We start from the raw sequence: 14,339 nt of genomic DNA on the forward strand, positions 1-14,339 counted from the left end.
ATAGAATGTAAAAACTGATTTGCAGATCATGAGTCATCCTGCATCCAGACACAGCAGTAAGCAATAAGCTGTCAACCTGCTTATGTAACTCTGCTAGATTTATTTATTTTTTATTTTTAAATCTGATGCCAGCGAACATGGCAGCAATGTACAATAACATTTTACTTTTCTACTTTGAAAAAAAGAAAGAAATCGTGCGCAACCAAATAGTGCAAGTGTATCGATTACAGGCTGTGGCAGGCTAATTACAAGGAAAGTACTGCAGGGTTTTCAAACTGTGTGTTAGCGAGGAGAGTCAGGAAAACGTTGCTGGATATGTGACAAAAATGTAGATAGATGAGAGGCAGCCAAATTGAAACTGTCAACTGACCGTGGAAAAAAAAGATACACACCAAAAATAACTTCAGTGGTAATGACGAGCACAGACTTGACATGTACTGATCCTCCACCTAAGCGCTCAGTTCTGACTGTTCCTGGAAGTAGATCAGTATTGGCTTTAAACACTAAACACTTCTTAACGCAGGTTCTTAGTGCAGTAATGGGGAGCTAGTTTGTTTTTCAGCACTTTAATGTGATTAAAATGTTAGTATTTCAGATCCCCCTCCTTCAGGCAAATGAGTTTGTGCAACACACCATTTGACATACTTTATAAATAGTCTGTGGCCATTTGAGCATGGGCGGCCAGGTTATGGTGACCAAAAAGGTCTAAAGTCTGTTTCTGATAAAATTGGAAATGAGAACTAGACAACCCAGCTGACCCTTCACTCATATCATATCTACACGGCAGATTTAAACATTCCAACTTCTATAAAGGTTGGCAAGTGATGTTGTTGACAAGTGATTTGTTTGATGTTGTTAAAATGCATAATCTGAGAGCAAGCGGCAGGACTTTGGTAGTGGTAATGTTTCTGCTTTGTCACTTGGGCAGTCTTTGGTTGAATGTAGGTGAACAGTCCCTGTGGAGAGCAAAGGAGATGGAACACATTAGTTAAAATGCACGTCACAAAACCCATCAGCCATTGTCTAACAATAATTTAGCTTTTTATGAGCTCGTTTCTACTACTAAATTGTTGACAGGCAGTAGCCAGTGGGTTCCAGGATTGATCAGCGCTACGTGATGTGTTTTGGTGCGCCGATCAGTTGTAGGTCTATAGAAGTGCATCCAGAGTTATTGTAGTCCCCTCGGAAATAGGAAATGAACAGAGAGGTTCAAGGCAAATGCACATTTAATTAATTCAAACTGGTTTGGCAGTGGCAGACTATATCAGGGGTAGTTGAGAAGAGACTGTGGAAGAGTACAAATACCTGGGCACAATTTTTAAAAGTATGATTGAACTGCTTCAAACATTGAGCAGATCCTCAGGAGATACCAGCAGAGACAGTATTCCTGAGGAAGCTTTCACACTTTCAGGGTCGGTGAGAACATTCCTGGGATGTTTTATTACTCCTTCATAGCACATGTCATCACATTCTCCATCACCTGCTGGTTCCAAGCCATAAGTCTGCAAAGCCTGCAGAGCACAGTCAAAGTCTGCTCTAAAAGCAGTGGACTGCCGGTCAGAGAGTTTTCCACCATGTGCAAGCAGCAAACTCTGAGGCCAGAGTGCAGGATCCTTCAGGACCCCTCCCACGCTCTGTTCCCAGCGTTTGAGCGGCTCCCCTCAGGACGTCGGCTCTGCTGCCCGAGCTGCAGAATACAGAGGAAGAGAGCAACCTTCCCCTTCCCAAGGCTGCTCAGCTCCTAAACGCCCATCCACCCCTGACCCCCAGTACCCCTCACTGGACAATTCCAAAACAGAACATAAGTAACCTGTTGATTTCTCACTTCCCCTTCCTCTCTATTGCATTTTTCACATTTAAACTAACTTGCTTCTGCCTCTTCATGCATAACTCAACATACCTCTGATATTTTGCACCTCATGTAAATACTGTAAATATCTAATATAATTTGTTTAGTCTGCTTTATTCTATCTGACTTGTTTTGTGTCTGTGTACAACTACTCCACGTGCCTTTAATTGCCCCCTGGGAACAAATAAAATATTTTGATTTGAAGAGAAAGAGAGGAAAGAAAAACCAAGACTATTAAATTGGCATGCTGTAGAGAGCAGTGAGAAACTCCTATTGTTGAGACAACAGTGGACAATGAATGATAACTGTCAGAAGTACTCAGAGTGTTTTTGAGTGGGGGAGGAAATTAGCTTTCCTTTACATTTTGGAGGTATTTCATAACTGGTCATTGCAAATATTGGACTGAGCAATATTTCCATAATTCATCTAGCATTCCTGACAGACTGCAACATTTTGATGTCCACCGGCAAGAGTTTGAAATGTATAAATCAGATAAATGGATCTTAGCAAAAGTTAAATCAGGAAGACTCATTATGCCACCTCAGCTCTGCCTCTTGGCTTCTGTCCATCCACATATTTTCTTGCTTCCCTCAATTTAAAATTCATAAGGGAACTCCCCTCTGGTTATAACCGCCTTCCCGAACCCTTATGCCCACTGCATGGTGCCAATCACTAATCAGCAGGCTCTTTATTAAGCAAGTTAGCTGCAGCTATCATGTCCTGCCTGCTGATTGTGTCCTATGCACATTTAACCCTCAGCTAGTTTTTACACTAATGGCAGTGGCTGCTATGTATGCTGCCAACCAGCCCATCAGGAGCAGTTTGAAGTTCAGTATCTTTCCCACCCAACATGCAACATGCGACATGTGGCTCTACCCCGTGCCACATTCATACATGAATGAAAAAAAATTATCAAATTATATATTATATGAAAAATAAGGTATAAGGATAAAAAACCCTTTAAAATGTATTTACCTGTAGTAATTAATTTGAGATATTCTCAGCAATACATTTGATATCCAGCCAGGGTGACAGGATTACATTCAAACAAATTTTAGCCAGCATTCACTGACAGCCCTGGTCATGCCCACTGTCTTTAGAATCAAAGTTTAATTCATGTCTGCCAAAGTTGTTCTAAAAGAATCATTACTGTTGCACAGCTGCATTTCACCCCTATTACAAACAAGTATACAGTTGTGAGGACATCAGCTTCTGCAGGGACACCATGTATTCCCATCTCTGTTTGCCTCTCTGGCTGATTGCCATCTCAAGAGGTTAGGATTCCTCTTGAGCACTCCTAAATATGAGCAAAGACAGTGGTGATTTCCTAAGTTAAGAAAGTTGGCAAAATGCTCTTATTGCTATTCCTAAAAGTAGCCCTTTTTAGATGGAAAAAGCTGCACATTTGCTCCAAGGTAAGGGCAGCAATGTGCTGGCCTGTCTTTCTAAAACCGAGGCGTAATATTCCTCCTTTTCCAAAAGCCGCCTCTGAGGCAGGCGTAAACATGTGACGTGACGTGAAGCTCCAGTTGGGTTGTGAACAGTGACAACGAATTTGTCTTCAAAATAAGAGCTTTACATTGCACCCTATCAGAGTTTAGAACTGGGATCTTAGTGGGGGGCTTTTAATTTTAAAGTAGTGACCGTCCTTAACTTGCCTACACAACAACAAGCTAACACAACCAAACAGCTACAGAGACCGAGGAGACGCTGCATCTCCTGGACCTCTGCAGCTGTCCAGATGTTCACCTTAATGTCCGCTGATGTTTCTTGGTTTTAAAACTCCCCAGCTGTGGGTTGCACACACAGTGCAGGTCATTGACACCTCCACGAGTCTCACACAGATGCCGGCACAGCGGACCAAAACAGACCCCCAGTTTGCCAGCTTCTGTCTAAAATCGCGGACCGAGCCGCCAAATGGACGGGCAAATTGGCGGCTTGTTGCTCTGTCTAAAAATGGCTAGTAGGACCAACAAGGTTTTTTGACAGTTAGGGGTGATTTCCTACTCTGAGATGCTTGAAGTATGCAGGCCCTAGGCTAACTATGTCAAAAAATAAAATCCTATTACTTTACACTACAATCAAATCTTCAAAACATTCACTCCTTCACTACAACCATTTCATCACATTTTCACTCCCAACTTGTCAAAAATGGCAGCATGTGCAGTAGCATAGGCTTCAGGTTATGACACTGTAACTATCCCTCTAGTGCCAGTTTTTCACATGGAGGCCTCTGTGGTCGTCTTAGCAATAATACATAATATGCCTGTACATTTGGTTAGACTTTCAAAATCGAGCTTCACTTGGTAAGGTCTAGGCACCACAACTTAGTTAGGTTTAGGAAAAGACCATACATTGAGTCTTGCAGCACAAGTTACGTAACATCAGTGACGTCTAAAGGACTCATCACTCTTTATTTCTTGTCACAAAGCTGGTGGGAGAGAATTTGATTGTGCGTTGCTGTGGATGGGGGGGGGGGGACTGTTTTATTCAGAAAACCTAATCTTTTGATGATGAAAAAAAGAGAAAAATATTACCCGGATTTCCATTCCATCAGTGTGATATCTATCGTAATCTTCTTTGAAGGAAAGCTCTTTTTGATGTTTTATTGTCTCTGTGTAGCTCCTAGTTCTTTTTTCAGCATCTCTCTCTTCCTCTGTCTCTCAGGCACACTAACACACATGCAAACACACACAGCAGACAGCTGTAGGTTTATATGTGTGTTAGACACTGGTGTGTGTGTGTGTGTGTGTGTGTGTGTGTGTGTGTGTGTGTGTGTGTGTGTGTGTGTGTGTGTGTGTATGTGTGTGTGTGTGTGTCCTGATTATTCTCAAAGGGACTTGGTAAAATAAGTCTCCACATTTCACACTGGGTCCTACTGGGAATCTGCACATCAAAAGTAGGAAGTGTAGATGCCATCTCTTACTCTCACTCTCTCTCACTACAACTTGTGTACCTTCTTGTTAGTCAATATGCACTTTAATGTGGGTGCATGATGTATTTACAAAGTAGGAATCAGTTTATTTCCATTTTTCAGCTTCCTGTTTCGGCTCACAAACCTCCAAACAGCATGAAATCAGTCAAAGTAACACAAGAATGAAAGCGATTATAGTACATTTAAATGACATTAAAATACTGTTTTGTGGAGGGAAGCATTCATTCGTTATATAAATGTAACAAAAAAATGTACTGTTAATCCAAACATACTCCACTGAGAGACCTGTATACATGTCAGTTTATAAAAACTCCTCTAGCTGCCGGTCTGTATTTCATCTTTTCTCATTATACACTCAATGGCCACTTTATCAGGTACACTTGTAAAATGTAATGATCCCTTTACAACAGACCAGCCATAACATCTATGTTTTGTCAGAAATGTATAAAATTGCTATAGCTCTTGACCCAGAATGGAACCCAGAAGGAGAGGCTCCTGAAGAAGTACAGACTCTGTGGCTGCATAATGTTAGTTTGTTTGTATGTGTTGTTACATTTACTACCATGAAGCTAATGGCTAACAGCTAGCGAAAGCTGTGTTTGTCTCCAACTCAGTCTCCAAACTCTAGAACACCGTTCACATCGTCTCTGTCTCCAGTCTGCAGGTTTCCAGACTTTTTACTGTGACAACCAAGCTACATCGTAATATCATTAACATTGAACTCGCTTCAAACACCATTGCATAGCAGACCAAAGGGGAGCTAACTAGTTAGCCAGTTTCCAGCTGACTTCACCATAATCGTAGGCAACTATAAATACTATCAAACCGCAGCGACACGTTTCGGTGGCTCGGGTGCAGTTGCTGGGTCCAGATGGGTGGGACTGATCCTTTTACGAGGGTCAGTGTTGAGGCAAAGCCAGCTTTGTACTGACCCTCATTACTGAAGCAGTCCGATGTGAAGCGATAAGCACACACACACAAGCTAACACGAACTGTAGCCGGCAAGTTGTCTTAAAATATGAAACACAGCCACTGTCTCTTCTGTTGTTGTGTAGCTGGGACAGAATATAGGCACTGATGTTGATTTATAGAACCAACAACAGAGCTATTTGCATGTCTAGCTCTGAGCGACGACATTGTGAAATAATACTGTCTCACCGGAGGACACACCGAACTTCACCTCAGGGATGAACGCCCCCCTCTCAGATATCTCCTATCACCCTGCAGAGGAGGTCGGCCTATGATAATGACTCCTTTCTTTACGTAACGACAGGAGCTGAATCTGAACAGCCTGTAGGAGCTCCGTGTTACCAGTGGGTGGGCTGCAGAGACCATGCAAGAATCACTTGTTTTCCTCATTCTGGGAGTTGGCAGGCTCAGGGAGGACCACATTATATATGTAGAGACCAGAGAAAACCTGTTTTTTATAATATGGGACCTTTAAATCTGTGAGCAGGACAGCATATTAGAAATACCTGTGAATAAAATGTCCTGCACAATATGTCCTGCATTATAAGTTGATTAACACTTCATGACGGTATTTAAAAAAAAAATGTTTAATTGACACTATAATAGTACACAGAGTAGAAAACCAGCTTGACTCCCAAAAGAACATAGTAATAGTTTAGTTAGGTTTAGGCACTAAAACTACTTGATCAAGTTTAGGCAATCATCTAGTTAAGTTAGGTTTTTAGTATATTTATGAAAAGGTTGAGGCAGAAGGCTTCAGAAACATAATTCATGGTTGACACCAATCACGGTTTCTTGGGTGACAGCCAACATCACTTGACATCCTCCTTTGCTACTGTGATAATAACTACAGCCACAAGAGATCACTGCCTAACAACAAACTTAATTCTTGGTTGTGATAAGCTGCTTTCACAGTTGACTTAAATGTTTGATTTTCTGATGAGAACGGACTAATTATAATCATGAAACATACAGCTGCTGGTTATCAGCCCTTTTATCCTGTGTAAAAACAACAGTATGCTGAAGTTCTGTCTCATTAAGAAGAACCAGTAAAATGTACTTAAATAATCAAAAGTAAATTATTGTTTCTGCAGATGCAATGTTTCCTGTCAGTGTTACATTCTCATCTAAAGCAGCTTACGGGCTGTTACTGCTCCGAAATACTGGACAGGTGGGAGTCAGTAGACCCTAGTGAACTGTGTGATACACTTTGCTCCAATTTGAAGCAGTCTGTTTGCATCCCAAGTGGGTTAAACATGTTGGCTTATTCCAGACACGGGCTAATTGCCATCTTGTTTTATAGTGTTTATGAATACACATGTGGGTGTTGGAACATCTATGGAGAAGGGCCTGCATGCTGGCCTTCAAGGTCGTTATCTGGAGAAGCCTAGAGTGAGCTTGGTGTGAGAAGGAGTGAGAAGGCTGGTAAGCCAGAGGGGATGTAGTTTTGATAGGTTTAGTGAGTAACGAGAAGGAGTTTTAATTGATTTTGTTGCTGGATGAGAAACCGGTGGAGGTGATTGTTGCAGGACTGGAATGATGTGGGCAGTTAACAGGCAAGCAGCAGAGTTCTGTTACTGTTACTGTTATACTGAAGTTTATTAAGGACTTTGGTGGACATTGTGTAAAAAAAATCTGCTGCAGGTGTAGAAAATATAGATCAACAGTCTAGAAGTGATCTGTATACCGTGTAACTGGTTTAAGAGGGTTCTGTGAATGTTTTTATACATACAGTTGTGAGGAAAAGTTTAGATATACATATAGTATTTACATCAATCAGGCATATTATGACCACCTGCCTAATAATGCGTTGGTCCCCCTTCAGCATTAACTTCTTCAGCAATTTGAGCAACAGTAGGTCATCTGCTGGATTGGACTGGACGGGCCAGCCTTCGCTCCCCACGTGCTTCAATGACCCTGTCGCCAAATCACCATAGATACTGACCGCTGCAGACCGGGAACACCCCAAAAGTTCCCCAAGAGTTTTATGTGAACTCTGAAGAACTAAAAGCATTTCAGTAACACTTTGAACATTTATTTTAGAGGCCTAATGGACAGGTGCTCTCTCTCTCTCTCTCTCTCTCTCTCTCTCTCTCTCTCTCTCTCTCTCTCTCTCTCTCACAGCCTCTCCTTCTAAAACATATTGTTTTGACGGATTGAGCTTTGAATTGCATTTTTAATGGCCAAACCTCTTTTTGATACTCAGTACCTCATATTAAAGGTTAATGTGAAATCTCACTTTGCATCAATTTATACCGCTTCCTTTTTTCTAAGGACAAGGTCTCATTTATATTCACCTGCTGCTTTACAGACACTTTATTTCACAAAAGTCCCCACTGGGTTCATTTTAAAAAGGTAATGCATCATTCATTATGGCTTTCTCCCTGAGCACAAAAGGTTAATTCATTACACTGGCCCCTAATGTAGCCTTAATTTTTACTTGAATTCTGAAATGTACACAAAAGCTGTTTCTCCTTGGTGGTGACTGGGGAGGTTAGTTGTTGATGTTCCTGTCATCTTTTTTTGTAAAAATCAAAACAGTGGACTGAGGAAGTCTGATTATGCAATATTTTCTTTTTTTTACACGTAGAATCATTGAATTCTAAAAACCAAACAGAAATCAAAGGTATTAACTAGTTATTATGTGATACGGACAGTATGAAGTAAAACCTCTTCTTCTTCTTTGATGCTAATCCTCATGCCTTTTAAATTGCCCCTTGGGGACAAATAAAGTGGTTTGAATTGAATTGCATTGAATTGAACTGAATTCACTATTACAGTAATTTATTGAAATACAAGAAAGAAGAATACCTTATTGTTATCCTTTGTTTATGTTTGTTACACTTTCAGCCACACAACCATAGAGTAATCCACGTATGTCATCACCAACATCAATTGTTATATGCACAAAAGATTCAGCAAGTAGAGGAATCCAATGAAAAGCTGCTATTCATAATCTCTATACACTTTTCACAGTGAAAGAGAAAATAACTATCAAGCCCTTTCTTTATTCCCCCTGAACAAGTCTGCGTTCCTATCTATGGCTGCTAGGAGTGTTAGTGTGAAGAGAAATACATCATTTTGAATTCTGATGTTGAGTGGTCGAAAAACAATGTATGGGCTATAGGCAAAATGGTGGGAATGGTAATAAAATACAGTTTTTTTTTCAGACAATAACAACCAGAGCCTTCAAATTAATATTCAGTGATCATTGTTATCAATCATTAGGAATGTGGATATGTTGACTAACTGGGTAAAGACAAGTATTAAAATATGTTGAACAGTCTGGTAAGAAAAATTGCAGTAAACATCACTGAATTGTAATGCCACCTTTAAAAGTGAGAAGAGACAAGACGTGATGTCATGATGTAACAATATCCAAAACCTAAGACGATACATAGTCTCATATCATGATAACAATGACAACAGTGCCAACTGTATATTTCAGTTATATCATATAATTACGTAAACACCCAAACCCCTCTCCTTCATAAGAAAACAACACACTCAGCACTGAGTAGTTTTTTTTTTGTTTTTATATGAGTGAATCGTTTGTTGTCTGCCATGCCCTGACAGGCACTATCTGTAGAAAAATATTAAAATCATTATTGTGTAACAAAGAAAAAAACATGCTTTGAAAGATACCGTCTGGCCTTTTGTCTTGCTCTTTCAGTGTAAAAAGCATATTTCTCTCTCAGTGTTAGACTGTGTTTATCTCTTAGCTGTCTTCATCGCTCCCCCTCTCATGCGTTTAAGACCGGTGGCAAAGTGTGCAGCTTTTGGTGCTTCTCTTGTTTCATTCCTTTGTGAAATATAGAGCTTATCATGACAAATCAACTGCAAAGACCCCACTGATTGTGTGTGTGTGTGTGTGTGTGTGTGTGACCCACAATTGTGTTATGTCCATTTGTAATAGTAGTGTTGGTCAGCCAGCACACATAAACACTGAACACACACACACACGCACACACACTCACGCACACGCACACACACACACACACACACACACACACACACACACACACACACACACACACACACACACAAACTTGCAGGCAGCAGACAAGTGTTTCCTGCTGCACATGCTGCTGCCTCCTGACTGTTTCCATCACAAAGCCACAGGCCTGTTTCTGCACTGCTGCTCTGTCCACGCTAAGCTTTTTATGTCTCTGATGTTGTGGACAACAGAGAAGCCCGCAGTCTAAGCCCTCAACACCCCCCCAACCTCCATCCCTGTCTTGTGTCTCATCAGCAGCCAATCTTTCTCAAGCCCAGCAGAAGTAGAAGTGAAAATTAGGCAGTGCTTCTGCCTCTGTTTCTATTGACATTATGGCATGGGCCATTCTTAATAATCACTATTGCATTTTTACGGAAAGTGATAGCTGTGGTAAAAAATATTACCACAGCTATCACAGAGGCTAACATGACTGTATTCTCACCAGGTTGAGATAAGGGCAGAAGACTAGCTACAGGCCTTGAAATAACAAGCACAAAGTATAGGATCATTTTTCAGATGTATATGTCCTAGCTCCATGCAGTGCCTCTCATGTGGAGAATTTTTTCTGCAGCTGACAGCCTTAACATAGAAGATAGCAAACACATAGGGGAGGGCAGTCATCAAGACCCATGCCTGATGTTACTCATGCCATGATGATATTAAAGGATTTAACGGATTAGGGTTAGCCCAGGAAAATGCGGCTAACATGTTTTCTCATCTAGATTACCCCTTATTAAAAGCTAATGAGAGCAGCCAATTTTGCTCTTGCTCTGAGTAAAGTTAATGCAGAGAAAAGCCTGCCGGCACTTATTTTCCTAATGATAATCAGATATAAGCAGGTAAGGTCAAAGGAGGACAATTAGAGACACAAGAGAGGTGCTTTTAGCATGTCCTGCACTCACTGTTTGTGTCCACAGTGTTTATCGTGTGGATTTATCATTTCTTGCTCTTCCTGCAGGCTTCCTTCTACATGAGGCGCAAAATAAGTTACCAGCACATGATTATGATTGAGGTTTAATTGCATCATAATGAGTTTGACCTGAACTGCCAGTCTCTCAGTCATCTATCCATTGTTCTATTACAGACTCATCCATAACTGATCTGAATTTTGGAAAATGTTCCTGAAATGATGTTGGTCCTCATTACTCCACTTAGGATTACACTGATTAGCATTATCATTACTGCACTAAAAATGTTCAACATTTGTATTGTAAGTCACAAGCAAGGTCAAAAATCTTTAATGAAACAAAAAGGCTATACAAATGAACCCAACTGTTCCAAGTGTTCCTTTAACAAAAGGAACTTAATACAGTTTTGCCTATATGGAGCCCTTGCTTTAAATAGTGTCTTTTGCAGTTTTTCTTTTCTAAAAAAGTATTCATTTCATTCTGGTTTGGCAGTGTTTGCTTGAGGCCCATGTTGTCAGGCCCCCGCTGGCCTTGTTTCACAGCCACTGTCATTGTTTTCATACAAATTGGGAGGAAGTCTGCCAGCGTTCTTGATGAACACTTTGAGTAGGACTTGCTGGCTGAAATGTACAAGTGCTTTGTTAGTGTGGGTAGCAGGGGATGCAGCAATCAAAATTTAAAAAAAAAAAAAAACAGTCCCAGAATTGAACAATGCTTTTGCAATGTACTTACATGGAGAGGGCAGCCAGTCTGATAGTGAAAGGGAGAGGTGGGAGGTAGCAGTCTTGTCTGACACAACAAGAAACTGGTTCATATGACTGAGTCATGACCCGGTCATATTCAAAGCAAGGGTCTTCTTGCATTTAAAAGTGATCTTAGCGTTGAGTAAATCATTCAGAGTCCCATCTGACGGATCAGTCTGTTGTTCTTGATTCTTAGCAACAGAGAGCTGATTTATATCCAAGAGTAAACAGCTGCTGAGGGGAATAGAAGTGTGCATCTATGTTTAATTTTAAAAAGAGGGCACAGAGACTTCAGATGGTTTGAACATAAACAGCCACCTGCCAATCCAGCTCAGATTCACCCTTTTTCCAAGACTCTGTGTATACACTCTAGCTTGAAACAGCAAAAACATTGTGGAAGAAAAGAGAAAAGCTGCCTGGAGCACATTTTCTAATCATATAATTAGGAAATGTTCATTTGTGACAACTGTATATATACAGCTCATTTACAAGACAATTATTTTGCTTTATGCCAGAATATTGAGGATTTGATGTACAATATGAACATAAGCATAAGAAAAGATTATGGTCTTGGTTGGATATTGAAAAAGTCTGCAGTGACTTTAAGTATGAGTCACAATATGTGTATCAATACTAATCCGAGGCCACGCACATGCCTTAACTTCAACCATTTCCCTTTATTCCCTAGTCCTGACCACAGACAGGATTCCTCCCACCAAAGCAATTAAATAGGTATTGTCAGTCAGTCCCAAAATGCTATACGTTACTGTTTCCAAAACAACAACTGCTGCAATGCAACCAGTTCTAAAATATATATACATATATATATATATATATATATATATATATATATATATATATATATATATATATATATATATATATATATATATATATATATATATTGGTTAGGTTCAGGAAAACATCCTGGTTTTGCTTAAAAAAAAAAAAAAAAAACTATGTTGCCAATATACCAACATTTCCTAAGCAACTTAAGTTATGTTACTTACATGAAGGAACCTTACTTGACAGCAGTTTCTTGAATCAAAGTGGCATGCTTCTCTTACCATTCATTCTACCATTCTTCGACACCCAATGCCTACTTGCCACTCTTTCTACCACTTCACCTAAGTTCCTCATTTGTTGTTGTAATAATTACTAGAACCACTAGGGGTCGCCACCTAACAACAAATGTCAGTATGGTTCGCAATGAGCTGCTTTCACACCTGACCTATACTGTTGTTGTATGCACAGAATGGAAACCATTGATTATGGGATGCAATCAGTGGTTGCTAGTGTGTTTGTATACCAACCTATCCCACCATTATGTTTCCAAAGAAGAATCCAGAAGCAGGGCCTTGGATTTACAATCACTAAGGCTGCGTATGGCCAGTGTTATCATCTGGTTAGAATAATGATGGTTATGGTTATAGGTTTTGATAATTAACACATTTGATTTGATGAAAACACCTTCCTTTTGTGAGTCATGTTTTTTTTTTTTTTCAAATAGACCAGAAAAGGCTTTCTGTTCACCTGCCGTGGTTCTTATCTGTTTGTCCGCCACTGGATCCAGGACACACTGGAGCTGAGGCCTAACTGTCAAAGTGTCAGTTGATGTGGTCACTGATCCGTTCCCCAGAAGACTTTCCACGCCTGATTTCCTCCAAAATTGAGTAACAGGATCACTAAACCCCTCACAGTACCATACATATCATGGACACGACCTAACTGTCCTCAGTAGACACAGATGTACTATCTCAGTTGAGCATACATGTCACTGGGAAGTATCAGCTGAGGAGCACTGAGTCCTACTCAGGACTGTGTGTGGTGTGTATTAAAGTGAAGATCCAGTCAAAATGGCAGGGTGGGAACCTTAAGATACTGCTGACTTGGGGGAGCAGTTGCAGGTAATTCAAGCTCTCTTATCTATGACTTGTTCAACAAAAGAGACATGTTTTACATCTGCAATAAATCAATTTTAGAATTCAATATTCATTCTTGATCGTCCAAAAGTTTATTTTCATTTTGCCTTTCTTACTTTTGATTTAAAAGAATCATCACTATCTCTCTAATGACGTGTATCCATTCCTTTTAATTTGATGCATGGCTGAGTGTTTCTTTGCTACACCTTTGAAATAAATGTGCTCCATCATTTAATCACACTGGCATACATGGGTCATTTTTCAACTGGCGTGTAAACTTGATGTAAGAATGGAAAGACGACTTTTGCTCATAAAGAAGAAAGAAAAGATTAAAAAGTGGTGAATTGGGACTAGGAGATATTCACTGATCAGATATCAAAAGATAAATGAGATGATGATCAAAAGATATAGCAAAGAAACACTCAGCCATACATGAACTTATATGGAGTAGGAAATCTCACTCTATTCATTAAAGGGCTTTGCATAGCTTATGCACCAGTGGGATATAGTGCTGATAACTATAACATAACACTGGATGGCTAAACAGGATGCACCATTTTGTTATTTTTGCCATCACTTTACCAACTGCCAATTGCATGCTATTTGGTTGATATGTGAAAATCGCATCCTAAATTCTCTATGCACTTACTAAGTTATGGTGAAACAAAATGTACTTGTTCACTACTTTTAAAATTTGGAGGGCACGGTGTTGCAGTTGTACTGTAATTCAAGGGGAGGTTCCATTACACAAGGGAAGTAGGATTCAGCTCCTCTGCCAGGTTCCATTTTATTCCGTACAGTCCCTCAGTCCCTTAGAGAGAGCAAGAGTGTTGACAAATATTCTATCCTTAGCATCTAAAATTGTTTGCTACAACCCAGTATCACACCAAACAGTGAAACAGGCCAGCCACCCAGGACATCAGTGGTACTGATCTATCGAGCATCAGTGATATCAGCGAAATGAGATGTCTGCACAGAGCCCAAAAGATACTTAAAGACAAGACCCACCTCAGCCA

At 40.2% G+C, this 14,339-nt stretch overlaps 1 protein-coding gene and 1 long non-coding RNA gene across 2 annotated transcripts in view; both read right to left on the minus strand.

Annotated features, from left to right (window-relative positions):
- brinp2 (bone morphogenetic protein/retinoic acid inducible neural-specific 2) overlaps positions 1 to 14,339 on the minus strand; it is a 230,573-nt gene that overhangs the window by 118,264 nt on the left and 97,970 nt on the right. The gene's annotated exons all lie outside the window — the stretch shown is intronic.
- On the minus strand, positions 10,973 to 11,627 carry LOC119011867. Its single transcript, XR_005072288.1, has 2 exons — positions 11,391 to 11,627; positions 10,973 to 11,278 (listed from the first exon to the last, which is right to left on the minus strand). It is a non-coding gene; the product is annotated as an uncharacterized LOC119011867 (long non-coding RNA).

This window comes from Acanthopagrus latus, chromosome 21 (genome assembly GCF_904848185.1).
Source record: "Acanthopagrus latus isolate v.2019 chromosome 21, fAcaLat1.1, whole genome shotgun sequence".
NCBI classification, from domain to species: domain Eukaryota; kingdom Metazoa; phylum Chordata; class Actinopteri; order Spariformes; family Sparidae; genus Acanthopagrus; species Acanthopagrus latus.